A 24,367-nucleotide genomic window follows, 5' to 3' on the forward strand; every position below is an offset into this window, starting at 1 on the left:
TAATTCTAAAAGGCTATTTTATGTTAATAATAATTAATTCATTATACCTTACACGTTAATTATAGTTATATTAATATTATCGGGTTGATCGCGCACATATGCAGGATGCCGATCTTTTCGATAGATAGCCGATAGCAAGAAACGAGTTATGCATTTTTTGTTTTGCATCGGTATTTTATAGTGATACCACCTGTATTTTATGTCTTTATTATTTATTCACGTTTTCAGTGAACCGCGAGAGATTTAAACGTTCTAGTGGCGCGATATATTCGAGGAGCGAGTACAGTTGTTGCAAAGATTCGATTTTTTTTTTTTTGACAAGTAATTGACAGTAAAGGACGACTTATGTTCTCCTTTTTACATGTATACATATAAATGACGGCGCAACCTTCCTTTCCCTGTACCACCTACACGCGTTTGCCTTAAATAGTCAACAAGGACGCGAGATGTTGACGCACAGAAAACAAGTCAAAATACTTTTCGCTCCATTATGGTATGGATAAGCCATTAAATTTTCATTAATAAGCTATTCGTTCTCTCTCTCTCCCTCTCTCTTTCGCTAAGACGTTTACGAAGTGTTTCAATGTCAAATTGGAACAAAAATAAAATGGTACTTCGAACGATTGTCCCTCTAAGAGGATTTCACAGCGTGGCAATCGACTCTCTACGATCAAAGATTCCTCGTCCTGCCCTTCCCAAACGGAGGCGATGAGAAAAAAGCAAGCAAAAGGTGGCGGGATTGTCCGATGAGGGACCTGGCGCCTACACGGTGCCTGGCACACCTGTGCCTGCCCGTCTCTCTCTCTCTTCCTCTCCCACCTCTCGCTTTTATTATTTTCCTTTTCCTCATCCCGGCCCCAGGCGCGGCAGTCTACTACATCTTCTCTATTCTCTCTGTCTCTGCGCCGCGCTATATCAAGTCCTCTCTACATGGTGCCAAGGAATCATACATGCAAACTTCAGTATTGTAAAGCGAGAAAAAGAGTTGGATATGAATCTTAAGAGATCTTTTACCTTTAATTTAGACAAAAAATGAGACGAAACAAATAGTGCGATCCTCTTTGTAGACAAAAAACAAATTGTCATTCTTTAGTTAATTGCAAATGTGTTTCATAATTTTAAGGCAAGCTTTAATGGTCAAGAGATAGTTCAACGTAGAAATTAAGAAAAGATGTAAAAAAACGATAGTTGACTATTAGTTGTATTTGATTTTTTCAATCAAATTGTCGACATTAAATCAGTCGAAGAATCCAGGTGATGTTCGTGCTGGTAATTTTTCAACACCCTGTATAGGCACGATTTCTGTCTTTATATCTTTCCGGTAGAGTTCAGAGCGGATCCAGCTTTTATCTTCTCGATCTACTTCATCGGTGAGCCGGCGCAAAAGCCACTTCTTCGTTTGTAGTAGATTTTAGTCACCTGAAGCGCTTCACGTCTTTCAAGTTTTGGAACATTACGTGACCGTTTCTTTAAGATCATCACATCCCGCATTAACGATTTTATCCAAGCATTTGCCACCTGGCTGAGAGAGAAAGAAATAGAGAGTGCCAATTTGACGTTTCTACGTGACGAGGTTTGGGCCTTGTCGGCTTTTGAACCGTTCGTTCGCTTATTTCCTTTTCGTGTAAATTGACTTTACAATTGAATCCATCAACGAAATATGAGATTAACGTGTTCCGTTGTGAAAGAAATCAACGTTCTCCTTGTATTACTTGATTTTATATATTGTTGGAATGCTACAATACCGCAACGAGCTGTTTCATTTATATTTGTATCCTAATCTTGAAAAATATTTTCAAGATATTAAAAAAAAAAAGAATATTTTAAGATAGGAGAAACTTTTGTCTAAGAAAAAAATGTTTTAAATATTATGTTACTTCTGACACATCGACATAATATGCTTATTTTTCTCTCTCTCGTTGAAAGCAAAATTATATTTATGATATAAATCTAAGTATATGCAACTTAGAGATTTTAATATTTTAATATATTTTACTTTACTCTTTCATGATATTCTCTGAAAAGTTCTTGGTAAGAAAAGGCGCTATTTGAAATTGTCGAAATGTATTGTTTAAATCCGAAATATAGGAGATGAAAGAAAAGAGGGAAAAGGTTCTTATAGGTAGGTGATATTGTCGAGAAAGGTCGGAGCAACCGTTGGCGCATCAACAGGTGGGTATCGGGTGGCGGAATGAGAGTCGAATCGAAGCAAGGTGAGGCGTGGCGGGGGCACGGGCACGCAAGCACTCACACAACCGCATCTGAAATGGCTTTTCTCCGAGCGCGGCTGGAGCGATCGTATTTCATCTCTCGTACATACGCGGTACCGCTTATTTCTCACGTTCTTAAAGCCCGGCCGTTCGGCTTCCTGACTTACGGGCCTCGATGAGGCGCGTCGCGAATAGTAACGGCTGCGGTATCTATGCTTCTGCTTATACAATCTCAGCATCACCGGCAATACGATATTTGTATACAGTTTTCTTATTCCAAAATAATTTTGAAAAAAGAAAATCAAGACAATTTTTTGCGCTAATTATTTATAGAGTTAACATATTACCTGTAATTTATTGTGAGAAGAAATTTTTCCTCAAACCCCCCCCTTTTTTTTTTCAAAAATAAAACTCTAATTTGACCGTAGCACGAATTTAAATTGCGCGCCAATTTATCCCAAAGTTGTTGAAATAAATTCTTTAGTTTGACAGTAAGAGTAAAGGAAAGAAGCAGCTTCCGTGCATAAGTATATACAATTTATTGACGCCACCGGAGACGCACGAAGATAATTTATTTTAATCTTCTTCTGAGTACTTTTTTAATCGAGTAACCGTATCCATCCACGGTGACGTCGCGATTGATAAATCTGTCTCACGGACAGATCTTCTCGAGAGGTCTCGATTGCGAGAAGTATATCATGCCGGCGCATCCCGTTCGGCCCATTCGGCAGAATGATTACACGAGACGGAAGAAGAGGGGAGGTAGCACCTCGAGGAGGAGTCCACCATGTATCGGCTACCTCGATACGCGTTTCCGCGAAGCCGTAAATCAGCGGCGCTGCGATTACGCACTCGTGACCGCGTAATTTATCTTTAAGAAGGCCATCAAGTGAAGGAAGAAGGAGAGCGAGCGAGTGCGAGGGAGTGAGGCCGAGTGAGACCGAGAGAGTGGAAAACGTTTCGCTGGATGATGGTGGGACCCTCTTTCGACCCGATTCGTTCGACGCGAGTGTTACAGGTGCGCCGGAGCCTGGGACCGGATCACTCGTTAAACACGCCACGACGCACCTGCCGCGGCATCATTCATTGCCTTTATTTCCCTCTGCTCTCCTCCTCTCCCCTCCTCTTCTTTGCTCGCAGCCCCGGTTCTCGATCTCGTTCCTTTCCTTTTTTCATCCCTTTTCTCGATTCTCACTTGAGGAGACGCCCTTGGCGACGCGCTCCAAACGCGCCATCGTCTTTCTCGTCCCTTCTGCTCGCTCTCCCTGTTACTCATGCTATAGAAATTCACCCGTGCATCTCTTCTTTTTTACTTTTACACGGGATCAGTCTCGGCACATCCTTTCAATTGTTTATTATGTACTACTTGTGGGGGAAGAAAAAGTTCTTTGACACGAAATGAAGATTTGATGATTAGTTACTTCCTTTGCACATATCAGGAACAGTGTAGATTTTAATAACGATGTTTTTCTTTAATTGGTGTTGATTCTTACGGAAAATTCGATAAAAGTGACGTTTTCAAACGACCGCCTGATGTTTTTCAATTTTTGATGATCAAATATTCTATAAATTTAGCTTTTATTAACATTCCGTTAAAATACATTTTAGACTAGTTGTGAATAAAGTAGCAAATGTCTTTTGTATATTATTTCTCTAAAACAAAGCAGAGCATTTAATTTTGCATGTCACATTTAAAATTCACAAATTTTCTTTTATCTGCTTTCATATTATTTTGTTCTGTTGGACAAGTAAAATAAAAGTTTTTGATCGATACATAGAAATCTAGCATCAATGTGTCACATTAAAAATTTACAAATTTTCTTTTACGTGCTTTCATATTCTTTTGTTCTGTTGGACAACAAGTAAAATAAAGATTTGTGAACGATATAGTACATAGAAATCTATCATCAATGTGTATCTCACCATGTGATGAAGAAAGATTCGATTTTAAAGCGCAAAATTTTATGCGCTTTTAAAGAAGATTATTACTGATTAGAAATCCGCTGTTGTTCTTTCTCAACAGAAATCTTGTCGACCTTACAGAAATGTCTAAAAGCTTTGCGGTCGGTTTAAGATTTAAGAAGCACTTTTCACGGCCAATCTCTGTTGTCTACACAGCTTAGAAAACTGTGCAGTTATAGTTGAAACAGAAGTCTGGAATTTTTTAGGTTCTAGGGCATTTGGAGTTCTCGAAAGGAAATTACGGATTATGTACAATAGGCTTTACCTTTCTCGAGAGAAAAAATGTTTCCCTTTTCAACGGGGCTTTTAACTGCAGCCGGATTAGTTGCGCCTTGAGTGGCCTGCCGTGGTAAGACGAACAGGTGCGATCGAACGGTGATCATTTCTAGGTATCAGTTACAAAACGCAGTAAGGGTCTCCGCTATCCATGAAAGTTAGTCGTGTCGACTGGTGCCATTGTACATCTGAAAGAATTTACTATCGCTATGCTCACATTCGATGGGACGCCGGAGAATCCTTACTGATTAGATAGCTGGGTATCCGTTGCGTAAGAAATTTTTTCTAAAGAAGTTTTGTTTGATTTATATTAGGTTTATGCAAAGCGAATAGCTTTTGAGACAGGTGCCGAATCCATAGGAATCTTCGAGAAACGTACCCGATTTCGTCGGTAGTTAGAAAGACTTTTTAATCCTTTGAATTAATGGAATTTTCGGACGGATATTGAGAAAGTGAGTAATTAATGCGTTTTACGACTTTCGTTAGATTTGGATTAATTCGGCTCGAATAAGTTATCGAAGATAGTTGATTTCTCAGATGCGAGGATTAAGCTTCCACTCAGTGATTTATTTCCCATAAAAAAATATCTTTTTAATTTTTTAAATATAATTTCTGGAAACATTGAGAATCTAATTACAAAATTTATTACATTTTTTTCGACTATGCTTAAATATCTTCTCGGTAAATCTGTTATAAATTATGCTGAAGCGCACGCTTAATCTCTTTGTTCTTCATTGTCGTAATCTAAAAAGAAACTAAATATATAAATCTTTATAATAAATAACGGAATATAAATGTTTCGTTAACTCAAACGCACCTCGTGCGTTTCTTCTAAAATTGCGTTTGAGTAAAAGTTGAAATTATAAGCCATTATATCTCGTTTTATAAGATAGACGAGACAAAGACGTGTCCGTGTAGGGCCGAACCGCAAAGGGCTTCAGGTATCGCGGGTAAAAAGCCCGCACGAGAACGACTTCGGCCGGGACCTCGGCCGTTAATATCGCATCGTTCATTTTCTCATTCTCTTCGAACGGGAGAAAGAGAAGACTGGGGCGTGCAGTGGGTGCGTTATGGGCAAGTAGACACAGGTGTTAAGGCAATTCTAGAGGGAAAAACCGGGCCCGGAACTCAATGGCTCGGTGACCCAGGTGGCCGGTCGGTGGTTGTGTATCGATGTCACCGGGATATTCCAAATATACTTTTCTGCCTCGTTGTTGTAAATTGTAAGCGATAGTCTCGGGTTACGCTCTCCCGTGCGAGAGTCGACCACGGATTTCTACCTGCGTCTCCCTCGGCCGCCTAATTAAGCGGTGCCTTCGTACAGTCGCTGCGTTCCCCCCGGAGTCTGGTTCGATGTGTGTTCCTAACTCTCTTGCTCTCTCTCTCTCTCTCTCTCGCTGTGTAAAAATTATATATGTGCAGGCGGGATCCTCCGGTGTATGATTTTATCGCGAAGCACATGAGATTCGCTTCTTACGGGAGCGGAGTAGTCGAGCGATTCCAGAAAACGTGGGTTTGTAAACCGGGGAATATAAAATGAGGAAAGGCGCAACCCGATACTCCCCGAGTGCACGATGGCACGTGTCTCTCGTTCCGCATAAAGGGAATCCGGGCGGCGTATGCATCATCCGCGAGGATCGCTCTCCTACGCTCTCCGGGCACAAAGCGCCGCGCCGGCAAGCCCCGTTCCACAAATCATAACGCGCGTATATCTCGACGAGTGTGCGCGCCGCCGTCATTAGTCCCCCGTGCTCACGGGGAAGATGGGCTTGTCTTTGACGACTGTTTATGCCGAAGAATATCCCGAGAACGTAATATTATAGGCACTTGCGAGATCATTCGTCTCTCTTTCTCTTCTTCGCCGGCCGTCATTATCCCTAATGAAATCGCGCGCGAGTCGTTATTATTATTACGTTATTATCGACTTTTCGAATCACGTCGGTCGAGAGTTGACGCGACTCCCGGCTTCCCTTTGTTTCCTCGCGGTCAATTGCACTAGGACCATCGCGTTAAGCCGTCCGCCGATCCGCCGAAAGATACTTCGGTCTTTCCGCGGCCCCCGCACTCGTAGCGAGAAAACCTCGCGCAAACAAGATAATCTCGGCGGCGCTCCCACTGAATCGTTCCTGGAAGCGGGACCGACCGCGAGGACACCGGTGAGAGGAAAGAGCCGCCAGGTACGCGCACTTAAGAAGCGAAAAAATGAGACTTTGCGAAGGCGTTTATCGTCGTCATACGAATACGCCGTGCCAATGCTACCGGATGCCTAGGAGCCGTTCAAGATGGGCGTTTCGTCATGCCTCGGGCTGATCTTCCATATCGTACCTTGAAAAGAATCGGCAGCTCAGTAATGGTTAAGAACAGAGATGCAAAAAGTTCAATTTGACGTAAAATTGCAATAAGGATAAAATCATGATTTTTTTTAAATAACAACACAAAATTGAATTTTATTTGTTAAATAGAATGAAACCGCAATTTAGAGAGTTAGTCTGGACTCTTGTTCCTTAAGTTCATCAATCGTCTTTTTCTTTCGCGTATCATTCGGTATCCTGGGTCCGAACGGATGAAATGTGTGGAAACGTGATTTCTTTATAGTCCTTCAAGGACTTCTCGCGGTTTCTCCATCGAGCGCGGTAATCGATAATCGAGTTATCTTCCATGGCTCATTGCCCTAATGGTCCTGTTTTCTCGTTAGCGTGCGGATGGAGATCAACCTTCGTCGGCAGCATGCGATCTCGATCTCTGCCTTACGAAACGGGCTTCGTAGCCGGCGGCCCGATCGATTCCGAGAAGGATATCTCGTAAATGTTAATTTACGGATCCAATATCGCGGCATGGCGACAGATACCTCGCGTCCCGATATCTTCTTGCCGATGCCTTCATCGTACGCGTGAACGTTGTTGCGCGCCGCGAATGTAATTCACGTGTCATTGAGAAACGAGACGTTTATGGAGCACTCGCGTGTATCCGCGGAATGGTCCCTCACCGATGTTGTTCTCAACATGAGCCGAAGATCGTTCGGCGCAGATGCGGAAAATGTACGGCAGATGCGCCTTTTATGGGATATACGTGATGTCATAATCTCTTCATCGGAGGCGGTAAACCGCCTGAGTTCTGTAAGACCGCCTACCGATTGTACGAATCGACCAGCGAGTAGCCCATTCTCCTCTCGAAAGGAGAACAATTGTCTTCAATCCACGATTTAGTCGAGATAATAAAAAAGACAAATGTCGCATCTGCGAGAGGATTTGTGCCTTTGAACTTTGCTTTCGTTCGCGTGACCTGATTTTAAGAGTTGCATAAAAATTTAAATGACTTATCATTGCTTCCGAAAATATTATAATTGCGACAACAAAATTTTGGATCTTTAGCAGATTTTATATATTGCGAAATATGTAGTTGAACAGCATTTTTTATAATTTATACGTAAATCGCAAAGTAAACAAATTAACGGTATTAATAGTAAATCGACGAAAACATCAAGTATAAGCCAATATCAGTCAAAGATTTTGATGTCTAAGAATTTTGCATGAATTATACAATTTATAGTTCAACTCAACTCAAACTGCAAATCAGTGATAAATATACTGATTGCAATTTAGAGAATAATGAGCATCTCTCGTGAAAAAAAAAGATATTGCGAAAAATCAGCTTTAAGGTTTTAATCGGAACCTTTGTACAATATTGTAAAATTATTAAGCATTAAGATTTGATCGATATTAGCTTTTCTTGCTTATATTCAAAGAAATTAACTTTCGTAAAAAAAGTTCCTAATTGATTTTTTCAAGAAGAGAACTAAAGTTCAGATTTTTGTGATATCGCGATATTTGAATGTAGCCGATGTTGCGATTATAGCCAAGTGAGATGTTTCGCGGAGCGGAGATCAATAACGACGAGACTGATTGGTCATTACCACGTGCAAACGAGCGTGCCAGGTGGAAATGTGTAAATCGTAAAATTTCACAAGACCCCCGCGTGTATCGGTAGCAAAATAATAATTCACGCGTTTCATGCGCGCGTTAATACTGTCGCCAGAACCTGCGAGCTGTTATTTTCATCGCGCCACGGCCAGATGTGAACGTTAAACGCGGTGACTAATGCAATTTCATGCTTTCTGGCAATCGGTAGCCTTTGAGTCGTTACACCGTACTATACTGGGTGTTCCAGAAGTGTCATCACGTTTTTTTTTATGCTGCTGCTGCTGCTGCGATAAAAAACGCGATCAATTACATGCTGAACATCCGAATCCATGGCGCTTTAATTGTTTGATTATCTTCTGAAAGGATCGAATATTAGAAAAAAAGAGGGAGGGAAGCTGCGCACGCGAGAACCGTTTTCTAGCTTTGAGACACATAGTTTTTCAGGGGTCAAGGCAATTTTTTCACCGGCTGTTCGTTTCCGCCACGGAGTCCCTGCCGATGTCGGCACCGACCGACTGGTCGCGCATAAACTCGCTGTTATTGTTGCGGCTATAGAAACACAATACGCGGTTCCAATGTCTCTTCGCGCGAAAGGCAGATCTCTCGGCTGCGAGAACGATAAAAGGATTCCGGGGGAGAGAAGGAGACAGGGCGACGGGTGAGCGAGCGAGAGAAAGGTCGATGCTGCGAGGGTGATGTCGCGGGGGTGACGGGGGATCGGCGGGCACCCCGCGACCGGCCGCGACGTAAAGATTACGAGGCGCGACATCTGGCGCCACGCACACACGGGCGCGCACACGTACGTGCCATGTGTTTTATGCCGAGAGCTCTCTCGCGAGAGAGAGAGAGAGGGGGTGGGAAAAGGGAGAGGGAGATCGTGCAGCCCGAGGATCAGAGTCCTCGCCCACTCTTTACTCTACCCGGTAGCCTGGACGAGGCGCGCGAGCCCGTCGCGCTGAGATTCCGCTCGCTCGAACGGCACTCGCCCTCGCGAATGCTTCACGACCCGTCGTACATGCGAGCGCGAACAATAGCGGTTACGTACGTACGAGCGGAATACTTAAGCCTGAACGTCTACGTGTAATCAGTAAGAAAGAGTACCATAGGCTGCCGCGGCAGGTGATGGGGAAATCATTAAATGGATTGATTGAGGATCCCGCGGTATACTTGAAGTGTCGGAAAACAAATGTTATAGAATTTTTACGGAATTTTTTCTGTAAAGCAGGATAAATTGATAGATAAGGCGAAGTTTATGTGAATAATTTCTTTATATAATGTTTCTTCGATTAATGTTTTTAATTATCGATCTTTTATCTCATTATTTGTTTCTTTTAAGACTTTTACTTTACTCGAAGGAACGAATCTGTCACAAAGTGTTTCCTCGGGTCTATAAAAATTTTTCTAAAAGTGTTAGACAGGGTAGATTACACAGTTCCATGATAATCCTTCTGTTTTTTTGGGGGGCCTCTTTTCCTAGCGGTTTCTATAATACATTCCAGCTTGATGTCGGGAGCGCCGCGTCAGTTGTGGGACATTTGTCAGAAACTCAAAGCTGGCATCTTCGCCGAGCGCTTCGAAATGCTCTAATTATACATCCACACAACGCTAGAGAAACCCGGACCGTTTTCTATTCCACCCGCGGAACACCTGCACGCATTCGTCTGGTCGCGTGGTCATGCGCGAAGTGTCATACACAGAGAGACGGCTGCTACGAGTGCGTCGCGAGGCGTCGCTGCGACTTACAAAACAAGGACGTCGGCTCGCGACGACGCCACGGCGCCGACGTCCAGCTGGCATCCCTGTCACCCCCCTTGACACGTACCGGAGTCGCGTCGCCGCGAATTCCGCGCTATCTCGATCGCCGCGACGTCGTTTTCTGCCGCTGGCTGCTTTGGCGCGATGAAAACGAACGCTTTCGTCTCGAGTTACGTGCAACACCCTTTTCCAAAGGACGTCGGTTCGTGACAATTTTGTTAACTTGAGAAAATTAATGCCAGCAAGAGGTTTAGTCATCTAATATTTCGGGAAGAGGAAAAGCCACATCTAAATTAGTAAAATAACTCAAAAGGCAAATAAAATTCGTAATTCTGTCAGATTATATACAAGTCCACGTGCGCAACATTCATAATTTACGATTTTAGTTTACTAGCGTCATTGATGCAATCTTTTGAATCATTTCGATGTTTAATTTACATCAGTTGGGACAGGTATATACGTTTCGTCATATGTCATTGGAGATTTTTTTGTGTCTCCGCGTTCGCGGGAACACCAGATATCCAAGAAAAGGAATGGGAGATTAACAAATGGTCCCATTTATATATACCGCTCTATTCTCGAGGCAAGTGTGCGCTCGCCCGCCGGCGTTGTTATTTCGCGCCAGCTGACCGCGAGGCATCCCAGAATCGGTGCGTCGTCGTCGGTCCAGTGCAGCGGCCGCGGGGCCACGGGTGGGTATTCTCAGTCTGGCTTGTCGTCCCCGCGAGTCTTTTCTCCCGCGCGCGTATTCGTCTCCCTCGAAACGTTCTAATTCCGTAGACACGTGCCCGGATGGAAACAGATGTACCCGTTCCTCCCCCGTGCTCCGCCACCACCCCGCCTCCTGCCGCCGCGTCTCCTTCTGTCGTATAAATATATTCGGTGAGTTTCAGTCGTTGAGTCGTGACCGGGTATGTCGGCCCTCGCCAGTGCCGTACTTAGACGTGCGATATAAAGTTACCGACGTGTGGCTTGGCGCCACACTGGCCGGACATTCTCGGTATTCGCCGTCCCGGTGACACCCGCGGCCACGTATCCCGACCCCGTGGATATTTCTTCCCCGGGCACCGGCCATCTGCGCGAAAACAACAACAATGGGCACAGGATAAAATATCGGATCGATGCTCGCGACGTCGCATTAATTTTAACCGTGGGCCAATTTGGCTCCATTAGCAGCGATCTGTCTTGCGTCACGTGCAGATGACTGTGAATTGTATAACGGAATGAACGAGATAAATATATATTGTGTACATTTTATGTCCCATTCCCAGATTTTTTTCTCGGTTGAGAGGAAATCTGCGCCTATTGTTAGATGAAACTGGGATGTATCAAAACACGTATTTTAATTCCCTTGCTCACTGCCGGCTTATCTATGCAAGATTTCTGTGACAGAGCCTTACATTAGGACGATAATCACAGTTGTTCGCAGTTAGCACTGCTTGCGATTGATTGTATCGGGGCTTAATTATTCGTGAACCGCATTTTCTCCTTTCACAAATAGAAAACCTTGTTCATAAGTAGAGACGGGCGCCTCGCTGCTAAGAAAACCCGGACAGAGCGAAACGTTTCCTGAAACACGGGCGAATTCTCAGGAATGCGAGAATGCGGGGTAGATAGTTAGATAGCTGGTATGTAGGTAGGTAGGTAGGTAGGTAGGTAGATAGGTGGATAGTCCCGGTGCAACCACACTGGCGTACGCGCTCGTGTTGCATTATTATGCATCGCATGTGAGTGCAGCGCACGTTTGTCGCGGGTCGGTCCGAGGCGGATCGGAGAACAGGATGAATCCTAGGAACACGGACTTACTCAGAAGGGAGGAAGTAAGCACGGCGACATCCTCGTCCCTAACGTACGGAGTACGGAATACGTCTTACTCTTTCTCTCTTCCTTTGTCATCTCTCTTGTCCGTCGCGATTCTGAACGTCCTCCGTCTCCGTCAATCATCGTGCTGCCGAGCGTGCGATGACCCGATTCCTCGAAAAAGATCACACGCCAGGCGACACCTGTCCCCGCGGAAGCTAGTCGTATCTTAATTTGATGTACTATTTCCATCCCCGCGAGGACGGTTCTTTCTTTTATTTTTTGCTCTAAGAAAGCGAGAAGGGTAAGAAAACGTCGCGTGGGTGTACGGCTCCTTTGCCTCCTTCTTCACCTCCTCGTGTCGAATGAGTCATCGAGACACGAGTCCGCGATCGCGCGCTCGCTTGCTCGCTTGCTCGACACGACTGGCATTATTATTCATGAGCCGGTAGCGCGAAACCTGGAATACGCGCGCTAGCCGTATGCCACGTGCTGTCGAAACTGTCGGCGAAGTCAAAGAAACACGGTTTCCGTTGGAATGGAGATTGTGAAGCGAAGACAAATTCTGCGCAATTGAAATTCGATCTCTCTCTCTCTCTCTCTCTCTGTATATACAAAAGTATAATTAAAATACAAAAATAACTATTACACGTGTATTTATTTCAAAAGTTAAATAATAATAATGAGCATTTGTAATGACACGCTAAAAGCATAACTATCTAATTAGATAGTAATTAAATAATACAATGAAGAATTCTCAAATAATAATTTGTAGAACAATAAAAAAGTATGTTTTTTTTTTAAACATAAATTATCTCTTCAAGTAATTGAATGACGTTAAAAAATGATACAGTGATGCCTATTATATCTTAATCATCCATAAATATCTACGAATCCGTTTTAGATCGCGATTGTATTACAAGGTAGGTGAAAAGAGAGAGGGAGAGAGAGAGAGAGAGAGATAGACGAAGTACAGAATTAGGGACACGTCTCATATTATTATAATGCGGAATTCTAGTAGTTGCGATGACACACGCGAACAATCACGTGGATGTAATTTTATGGTCTCGCGTATCTCCGCTTATGCGAGGAACACGATTCGGGATCCGCGTGGTCCCGCGTATGCACGCGCGGCCGCCTCGCCGTGTGCGTGCGCGGATGCGTGCGTACCTACACGCAGATACGTGCGTGTGCAAAAGGGCGACGCTGAGAAATGCGCGTGTGGCGCCAATGGCGGTGAATGCAACGCGACTCGAGCGGAGAGCCGGCTGCGGAATGCAGTTCCGAGCCAAACTCAGAGGCAGCCTCTCGTCTCTCGGCTACTGTGCGCAGAAACAAGAACGAAGGAAAGAGGAGGAGGGGGAGGGAAGGGAGAAAAAGGTGGATAGGGTCGGTAGGAAACGGGCCCCATCGTGAGCCCCCCGGGGCCCTTTATCATCGCGGATGCGAAACGAGATGTCGAAGCGCGCCGGGGTTGGAGATACGATCCGCCTTCTAGCCAGTCGGTGTGAGATGCAGAAGACGTGCCCTTTATTTTTCAGTATCTAAGTAATACAGGTGGTCGGGACACAAGATGGGCACCTAGATAGGCGAAAATTATTTAGGATACAAAAAAAAGAAGCGGCTTACATTTGAATGGTTTATGTGTTAGTTGCGGCAGGTCATTTTATTACGCGGTTTTTTTTTACGCAAAGACATACAGATTCTCGCAATCATTTTTGTTCGATATTACTTTTCTCGGATGCGAACAGACGATTAACGCAGGTACCAAAAATCTGTTAACGCCGATAAAGGAATTTCTCCCTTTGGACTTAAAAATTTTTCTATTGAAATTTTTTATTTGACACATGTGAATAAAATGATAAAGTATTGGGGCACATAAGTAAAACAAAATTAATTACCGTGTAAAATTCTTTTACGTCAAAGAATTGAAAAAAATTTAACATCTGTTAATAATTTGATCTTAATAATTGAAGCAATTTAATCTTAATGACCAAAGCAATAATTAAAATTGTTGCTGACTTTGCCATTACAAGTAATAAACGCTTAAATATGCATGTTTCGAAGATTGCTTCTCGCTTCTAGAGGATATAAACCATAATTTGCCGGCCGCAAGCTGACGATCGTACATTAATCTTATCGCTTCTTAGCGCGCAGAAATAATCTTGAAATTCTCCTCGCGATTTGATTAACAAGTAAGTAGCGATGATACAAAAAACAAGGGAGAAAGAGAGAGAGAGAGAGAGAGAGAGAGAAGAGAGAGAGAGGGAGAGAGAGGCGCCGACGAGCCTTTCCACCGGCGCGGCGCGGCAGATCCACTTTTTGCGGCGGCCAGGCGGGGCAGGTAGAGGCGTTCCTGCGGCGTGTCTCTTCTGCGCTCAATGTGCTCGATGTCACGACGTCGCGCGGAATGACGTGGCGTACTCCGCGTACTCGGGAGTTCAGGAGCTGTGCGGCAAAACCCCGCCAGAGAGAAGGAGCCGTTAATTCGAGCCGAGAAAGAGCCAGTCGGGTTCGAGTTCGCGAGGAACACGAGGCGCGCGCTTTAATTACTTCTTTCGCACGACGTCGTTAATGATACCGCGATTATGATTCGGCGTTTATGACCATTGAGCGACACGGGTGCTATCTTTCTCTTTCTCTCTTTTCTCTTCTTCCTCCTCCCCTTTTTCTCTCTCTCTCTCTCTCTCTCTTTCTCTTTCGCTCTTTTCCTTTCTCCCTTTTATTTCTCGGAATAGACCATGGGAAAGAGAGGTTCTTTTTTTCCCATCGTCTTTCCTTTCGCTTCCCTTATCGTTCAGTTTCTAATCTTATCTTAGAAATTGTATTCGCAGAAAGAAATTGATCTTCTACGATTTGAGATAGTTAATATTTGCAAACACGGCGTTTTACGGACTTGTAAATTCATCGATGCATGGACGACCGATGAAGATGAAATTCACCTTAGACTTCGTTTAGATCGAGTCCTGTGATGGATGACCGAATTTTCAATAAAATCCATTCTTTCTCCTCTCTCTCTCCCTCCCCCTCTCTCTCCAGCACAATCGACTCTCAAATATATTACACAATTGTGTACTAATGGCATAGTAGAAAAAGAAAAAAAAAACATATACGATATTGTAGTAACACAACATTTAAGAATCTTTCTGAAATTAAAAACAAACACGTGTACATGCATATATGTTGAGTTTTAAATAGAGAACATATTGATCCGGTACATGAGAATTGCTAATAACAATCTACGCTATTTATATTATGCTGTACTATAAATAATATAAATAAATAAACTTATTTTAAGTGTTAAAACTGATCAATCTCGATTGTAATTATCTCCACAAATTTAACAATGTTAATAAAAATTATATTAAAAAATGTGAAGGTTAATTTAGATATTTTAGATTAGATCTAATTTTTTAAATCTGGTATCCTGTTTTTAAATAGATAATGGAATAGTGTCCGATTAGAAATATTTTATTTTTATTTTAACGTAAAAAAAGCATTGTGCTAAACGAGCGCGGAGGTAATCTAATTAGAAGCTGGATCGTTATTTGCGATCGTTCCGGCTGTCCTTTCTGTTTATGTGGATTTATGGTACTTGCGTTCTGAACGACCAACAGAGCGAGGCGGGCGGCTCGTTCGTTTGCGTAATGCGAAACGGTGATTGACTAGTAGCCTCTCGGTTTGCACACCATATGGCGTCAGCCATGCAGCGAATCACGGCCTCCGTGCCTCGTCGGCCGCAAACAAGATGCCCTTTTTGCGTCGGATTCCTTTTTTCCATCTGTCCCTTCCTCGCTGTTCTTCCGCACCGACTAGAAGGGTGAGAAACTCTAGAGTAAACTTTCGGTGGCACAATCGCTTCGTTTGTAATTAAATATCGAACGCAGTTATTCAGTACAGGGGACTAACTTATAATATTTCGTTAGAGCATCAGTATTTTGCGCATATTAACGTTTATATTAATTTAATTTAAAACCTATTTGTATTAATTTAATTTAATTAAATGCAATAAATTCTTTACAGTCTTTTCAATTAGTATTATTAAATTGATTATTACTTTAATATTGTAATATTTTGGTTCAATTAAAAACTTGCGTTTCAAGATTGAACGGCGCGCAGTTCAAAGAACTAGAAAAAATATATAAAAACATATATGTGAAATATTGATTAAAACTCTAAGATTCGTTATGATCGCTGTTGACCTCTTTATCTAGATTTTAATTGTGTTACACATTTTATGGTCTTTATATATTAATTATTAATTTAATTATTTGATAAATAAAAAGCAAATTTCATTAATAATATAGGTACGCATAAGGGCAAATATTTATCTTCTTATGCTCAAATTTATATTACTTAAATTGATCGAAGGGCGCTCCATCGCGGTCTCTCATGTAAACAACCATATGGTATTACGACGTCAAGAGAGGAAAGAAGGTAGGAATTCAATCGGCCATTTCGTAGATTAGAAATTTCAATCTCACGAAATGAATTCTCGCCGTTCTCTCTCCTCAATTCATCCATTTCTCGCGGAGTGAGAGCTCCGCGGCTCTAATCGCCGCACATGCGGGGAGAACTTTGATTATCGACCCGCGGGACGTGTAATTGGCCGGGGGAGATCGTTAGCGCTTGTACGAGACTCGAGACCGGCAATTTCTTTCGCGATCGCCCGTGAATTATTGCGCCTTCGTAGAGTCGCCGGGTCCCCGTCTTAATACGGCGAGGCCGTGGAATCACGCCCGGCCGACATGGAGGGACGTTTCCGGTGTTTAGGAGGATCATTCTGGCCCCGGTAATCACCACCTGCCACCGCTAATTGCCAGCATTCGGACCGCCCCGAATGTCCGATGTGTTCCGACGATAATATTTGTCCGACACCAGCTTGCGTATAGTTTCCGCGACGATTGCTCACCGAATGCTCACCTGTGATCATGGCGCAGTTAACCGTACAACGCGATACTTTAATTTGTCTAGCGGGACCCGTCGATCTTCCAAAGGAAGAACGAGGCAGCTTTGCGTTATGGGAGTAATTTATCAATTAATCCTTTTTCTTGGAGTCGGGTGGTCAGGCGAAATTGGATTGTGCAAAAATTGTGAAGCGTCGTTAGCGTGCGAATAAACGACGCGTTCGAATGGCTGTCTGTAATCTGCACCGCGCTTAATAATTTTGTGTAGAATATCTGAAAAAACATTGAGAAATTCGTACGATTCGTGAGTAATTACTTGTGGCAATATTATCATCTTGCTTAGTGAAAATATTTCGTTGAATTTCAAGATGCGTTACGGTCAAAGTTAAGGGAGTGTTGGAAAACCGTCGCCGGTTGGCATGCGACGTGTTAAACCAACGTCGTGTAACACGTTTCTCGTCTTGCCGATGTTAATCGATGTTACCGCTCGCTCGTGAAACGCGAAGCGAATATTGGACGACTGACCGATCTGCTCCCGCACCTGCGACGTGATTATTAAAGGATCTCTTTGTCCTCGAGTGTCAAAACATATTTTACGGAAGATCTTTACATTTTTCTGAATACGTGACTTTTGTCACGTATTTAACCAAAAACTTAACCGAAGAAATAAATCTTTGCACATAAAAAAAAGGGAAAATACACGATTTAAACAAAGTGATATTGATAGCCTTGGTCTATTTAATTTTATTCTACTTTTCAATTTTAATTACGAATTTTTCGATAAATTTAGCATTGAGCTTTCTCGAGGTATCTTCAAATGGCTTGCTAATTATACAATTTCGTCTATCCTGAATCGATTTGCGTGCGAGGGCATTTTTTGGCAGCCGGGCGATAATTATTTTCAGCGGGCCATTTGTCGAACCGCGCGCCCTTTCCTTGTCTCAATTCGCGATCATTAACATCTCTATCTGTCGATCTACGGGCGCAGCTCCTCGATGCATCAGGTGCACAATGTAGGGGGAAGGTGGGGCACTAGGCAGGGTGGCAACGGCACATCGCGGACGCTCGTATGCTCGGGCAGGTGGATATGTGTGCATATGTGTACGTGCGCTGTGTGCACGTTCAGCGTGTTCACGCTCGCGAGTGCAAACAGCCGGAATGCTTAAGCACGCGCCGGAACCGGAAGCTGCTGGGTGAGCACGCGAGCAGCGCTGCACTTCGTGCACCGTCAGGTGCTACGGCGCAGGAAATTAGGGTGAAACGCTTTGCCGCGGAGGAGGGCGTGAAGGGGGAGGGGTGAAACAGGGGCACGACAGCAAAATTTGCATTAACAAGCCTGCCGGGGCGAGCGCGCGTTATCTCGCAACGACGAATCGATCCGCGATCTTGAAAGTTGCGACTATCGCGCGCGTGCGTTCAGGTGCGCGTAATTATAGTTCGATAAGGTGTTACTGGGACAAATTGTATTTATGCATCCTTAATATCGCGAAATAGGTACAAATATAGAATATATATCTAGATGTATTTTTCGCGGAAGACACTAGAAACTAAAGGATACAATTTTCTAAGAGGTAAAGAGAGAGAAAAAGATTATGATATTTAAAAATAACATTGATATTAAATACCGAGTAAAAGTTGAGGTATGCTTTTGCTAGCCTCCAAATTAAATTGTAAGAATAGCGTTTCGCTATCATGGATTTGCAATTAATTTGTATGGTAAATCTTAATTAATATTCAATATCGAACGACAAGTTCCTGGCATACGTAATATAACATTTTACATATTAATTAACATATTAATCTTATAAACAAGGTAACCGCAATACGTCTTCGTCATAAAGTCAACATTGCATAATTATCACGCGGAGTCATCTCAGGTTCGAACGGCGCAAAAAGAAGCGACCAGCTGCAACTGAAGCGAATTTCTTATCCCGTAAGAACCAACGGCAACGCACACTCGACCAGCGCGTTGGGTGCTCCTCGCGGGTCGTTCACGCGCGCGGCGTATTCTTCGGAAGGCGTCTCGGGCAGATCCGGAATTGGTTCCCCGGTGTAAACACCTGTACGCTTAATAATCGGGAATTTCTGGCGATTATCGAGCCCCGGTCGCTTTCGTTGCGCGCTGCTCGCCCTCCTCGCCTCATTACGTTACATCGCCCGCGAAAGCGGCATCTTGCAGCGCGCGAGTGCTACGGGGGCTACAGGTGTTGCCTTTTAATTTTCCAGAAGGTGCACAGAAGCAGGTATCGTTTACGCGGAAGTTGTTTTCTCTTCAAAAATATTTTTCTCTTTACGTAGAGACACAAACATAGATAACGAAGGACGAGAAAATATATTTAATACAAATAAAAATATATATAATAAATAATACATGCTCTCTACGTAAGAATTATCTCGCGCGAAGTTAAGACTGTAAGGTGTTCCATTGCATTGGCATGATAAAATTTGTAACTTATAATTTATATATTGTTTTATCATCATAATATTTTAACATGATTACAAAAATTAGAAACATACGAAATAAGCTAAAATGCAATTGATTGATGTAGTAAGTCGTATGACAAAAACAATTAGCTAATTTAAACAGATAAGATCAAGTCGCATTAGCCTTCGACACTGATATTCATCACGTGCGTTTGAAGTAAAGAACTCCAGCGATCGAATAATCTCACTTTCACGTCGATCATGGAAGCAGGTCGCGCGACACTCGCGCGTCTATCGATCCACCGTAAATCCCCCCTGGTACATAAGTTCGCGGGCACGAAATTATTCGACGTTTTAATGGCGCGGCCCGGACGATATCGATGCCCGCTGAACATCGGCCGGATGTGGGTCAGATGTCATGTGGGCGACCCCTATAAACGGCGCCGGCCGTCGCACAATGGCCACAATGCGGCGGCACGTCGGCGAGCCAAAAAGCCGCGCGTCGCACTCGCGCGCGTTATATGTTGTACATAATATACTACTCCGGTGTGACTCCGTCGCAGGTGAACACGAGCGAGCTTCACCTGGCGCGCGTGCCAACTGTCTAATTAATGACAATCGCCGTGTGCGAGCGAGAGGCCGCCCGTCTCTATTCATACATACGCGCGCAATTTGCCCCGGCTATGCACGTAGCCGGTAATGCCCGGGTCCGGCTTATCGATCCCGCCGTGATGTTGCCGAGATATCGGCCAAATTGGCCGTCCCTAGAGAAGGAGACGCGTGCCGCGCGTAAGGATTACATCAATTTACATGAGAATCGCACGAGTGTGCCGCGCGTCCATTGTATGGCTGAGCGAGGAGAATCTCGTCAAGTTAAAAAAAAAAAAAAGGATTGAAGATAAAAGTTTAAAGCACATATAAAGGCCGAATTAAGTGAATGAGAGAATTAAAATAAACGTTAGTAAAAGTCTCGTTTAGGTCTTTAATCGCTAATATAATTTGTTTAATTTTGACGCTTCTTTAATTCCTATTGAGGAATTAAAAGAAGTTTCACGTTATTTAATCTTCTGAACAACGCTCTCCCGATATCTCGTTTCAATTTTTCATGATCCACTAATCATTGCATGTCCGCAGATTGATTGACCATCCACATCTGCGGGCAGTATTTGTAATTGACCGAGAATTTTTCTTTTTCGCGCAGCGCGATCGCTCGGTAGTATACAAGTTATACACGATCGATTCGATTTGGCCGTGCATATCGATCGCCGACATGGACCGCATCCCCGCGAGCGGTCGGTAGGCGGAGATGAACCTGTAATGCACCAGAGAGCGTGGGACCGCTATGCGGGAAAAGTGCACGCTTCCTCGCGGATGAGATCGCGCGTAGCGCTACCGCGCGATTGGCCCGTGCTCTTGGCACGAGGACTTTTTACATCGCGATGCAAGAGGAATTATAGAGGATCTGTATCCCTATCTCGCGAGACGTATAATAACGGCAAAATATAGCATTTATCCTAATAATTCTTCTCCCGACGTTGTCTTCAAATATTCTGGATTATTTTTTTCTCATAAATCATAGGAAGAGATCGTTTTTTTTTTTTTGAAATTTATGATTATGATTATATTCTATATTGTTGTGTGTCTAGAAGAGATAATGGAGGGCCATGGAGGGCCTCTAATGCATGGGCGACGGTAGGGTTGCTAGTTACACGGCGTTGTTCATCTTCGCTCTGTAGCAATATATTTCGGGATAAAAGGATTTTACGAAAGATACAAGAAACAATGCTTTAGAAAATGAATCAAGATGGAATATCATGTCTCATTTAGTTATGTCTCATCTCGTATATTTCAGTCGTAATAACGACTGTTACGATCCAATTACGATCGAATTTCGATTGTTCATTACTATGATGCTAATTATTCGCCGCGTGAAGAATTTACGGCACGCGATAGTACGCGTATCGAACGATAACATATCGCCGGCATGTTCGCCGGCAAATGACAACCCAGGAACGTATTTTCATTTTCCGGACAGGATAACAAATGGAGGAATGTCTGAGAGGTTCAGAGAAAAAAAGAAGGAACGGGCCCGTGGAAATTACAGAAGGCCGCGGCGGAGCCACGGAGATTACTCCTGGTGCCTGAAACGCAGAAATAAGTGCGGGGAGGGCCAGTTGTGCCCCTCTTCCTTTTCTACCTGCAGGTTCGCGTGATGACGGCGTGTGCCCGCGGGGGCGTTCGATTCTTCTCGAGAGTCGTGGATCGCGTGCGAGTCTCGCAGCTGGAGAGTAGAGAGAAAGAGAGAGAACCCTCGGCTCTCGGGAGTTTATCGCCGGGCCCCCGGAGGCACGCGGGGCCCACTCGCAACGGGCACCTTAAACGTGGGCGGAACGGCAGGGGCGCCCCCGGGGTGTTTCTCACCCGCATACCTGATGTACGTGCCAGCCACCTTCTCACCCATCTCCTCTCCTCCTCCCTCTCCTTCTCCTGCTTCGGCTCCTTCTGCTCCTCTCGTCCTCTCCATTACCATTCGGCTTCTTGATCTCTCTCCTCTCTCGCTCTCTACTTCCACGCGCGTCTCTTCGCCTTCTTTTTGGATCTCGTCATCATCCTCTCTTTCTTTTCGCTTAGGAATTACTTAGCGCGCGCTCGTGCTTGTACGAGATAAGAATTCTTGATAGCCGGCTCACCCTTTTATTTCTCCACTTCTCTAAGATGGGATTAGAGAGTGTCGGGAATATAATGTACGAGGGAAAGTAGGAATATGAAATACTGCGCTGTGCGTGGATATATAGAAATACTGTTACGCTCGACTCGTAAAATTGGACACTTAATTATGTGAATTTACTTTCGTGTTCGTGTCTCGTGTATAGTTTATGCGCATTCCAGCGAGATAAGCGCCGAGCCACCACGCGCTGATGAGGGTTAATTTTCGCAGCGACCGTTCTATTCGGGAATAACGGGGAGTCCGGTCGCTCAAGAGAGTCCAATTTGTTCACGGCGCGGAATCCGGCGTGAGATCCGTTATCGAGCTCTGTCCGAGATTCTTTTCCGTAGACACGAAAGCCGCGGTGCCGTCGCCGCCGCCGACGCCGCCGCATTCCCGCGAAATTATTGCCTACCGGTAAACTCTCGGACCTTCCGCCGGCCGATGCCGGGTGTCTCGGAATTGAAATCGTAGAGAAGCGGTCTAAAGAAGAAGCAAGATGGAACTCCGATCCCACAGTGAGGAACAGAAGCGTTCGTATGGGCACCGTGAGAGACACGAAGGGTATAATGCACCCCTTTGGGTTTCCATGAGTAGGGAAGCTTTAATTAAAAAGTAGCGTTAGAGTTAAGATTTTTTGCTACTTAATTTAATTTAATGTAAATTTTTTATTTTTTACGATATGTATTAAGACCATGAAGTTATTGAAATGAGTAGCGACAGTTCTTTAAAAACGTATTATACGGGTAGATGAATGAAAACTTTTATTCTCGAAAAATCATTTAACTTTTTGTGAAATTTTTATATTTTAATAACAGTATCGTTCCTGTAATTACTATTTCGTGGCTGTTATTGCGATCGATTTATAATGATTTCGTAGAAACTATCTGGGGAATTGTAAACGACGCGCAATCGTCCCGCTCGACTCCAACGCAATTCTAATGAGGGAGCCTTAGATTTTAATAAGTTCCTAAGAAAAATTCCGACGGCAGCTCTATGGCTGCGCGCGGGCCCGTCGATCCTATGCTGCCCCGAGGACGTTCCCATGAGTCGGGGGCGGCCACGCCGACGCTTTCGTAGAGCTCTGGAAGATGCTGGATCCGAGAGAGAGCACCCCGCGGGCCATGCCATGTTCCACCTCGTGAGCGGTGCGTGCAACCGCGCGCTCTCGCAAACACGTTATTACGCGAACCCTTAATAACCCAGTGTGAGAGTTAACCTTTGCCTTTCTCTTTCTCTCTCTTCCTCTCTCTCTCACTCTCCCTTTCTCTTTTCTCTTCGAGGAGACTTCCACTTCCTTTCGCTCCTTCTTCTTCCTCGCTTCGATCCCAACTATCGGATTAGCTGTATTTCCAGAAACGTGTACGGTAGCCAGTTACATCTGGACGCAACCTTTGACATACCTTGCGGCTCTCTTGATCGATAATCGCCAGTGTGATTCGTATGAAGAGAAAAGAGGGAAGTTGTCCATTTAATTAAGCTTCAGTGCTTTCGTCAAGTTTGACATTTGGCAGTAATTCTTGATTTTGCAAGAGTTTCGATAATTACTATTTTAAGTGCAATATAAAGTTAGCTAGTATGCTAATGCAGCATTAATAGAAAAAGATTTCTTTTAAAACAGAAAATTACAAACCTATGATTGTAGACAAAAACTTGACTTTAGTCTTTTCTATGAATGTGTGTGTGATCAATTGATTTCAATGACAGTGGAGATGTTAATTCGTAATGCTTTTACTCCACGATCTCGATTCTTCAAAAATAGTCTTTGAGGAATTAGCTTCTATAGAATATTATATTCCTTTTACGTGATAAAAATATTGCAAAGAATAACGAATAATTTCACCACTGAAGAACGCATCTCGCCGCGTATGATTCGTCTCGGCGAATATTGAGCGACGATGTCGCGATGGGATGAATCAGGAAGCGATGCGAGGCAAGAAGTTCTTGGCCTCCGTGTCGCCGGATCACTGTCGACAGAAGGTATCTGCGTGGTCGTCGTTTGTCAACTCGCAACGCTTCCGCGAGATGAAGCTCTTATCCTCGAAATGACAAAAATTGTTATCACTTATGACACAATTGACTTGTCGACAATTAAATACCTCGTCGAACTGATAACGCAATTTTATATTTACGGATATTTGGAAACAAGAGGGTGAATGTTAACAATTAAATTTCACACGCGCGCACATTCATCTCGATCATCCGAGCTTGTCGAACGGGCGGGCTGCGGTATAAACATAGATCGTGGTTTATGTACTCCCAGCAGTAATGAAAAAACAAACAAAAATGAATGATATCTTTCGCCCTCTGAACAGGAGCGCGCTGTCGCGCGAGTTATCGATCTCCCCGCGATACGCGACGTGTTGCCGCCTCGGCCATCCCCTATCGGACGCCGCGCTGGGACGT

General features: G+C 43.9%; 1 pseudogene; it reads right to left on the bottom strand.

The window, feature by feature from the left end:
* Positions 1-303: 303 nt before the first annotated feature.
* Positions 304-21,778, bottom strand: LOC118645581 (annotated as a pseudogene).
* Between the last annotated feature and the right edge of the window lie 2,589 nt (positions 21,779-24,367).

The sequence above is a fragment of the Monomorium pharaonis genome, chromosome 5 (assembly GCF_013373865.1).
Source record: "Monomorium pharaonis isolate MP-MQ-018 chromosome 5, ASM1337386v2, whole genome shotgun sequence".
NCBI classification, from domain to species: Eukaryota; Metazoa; Arthropoda; class Insecta; order Hymenoptera; family Formicidae; genus Monomorium; species Monomorium pharaonis.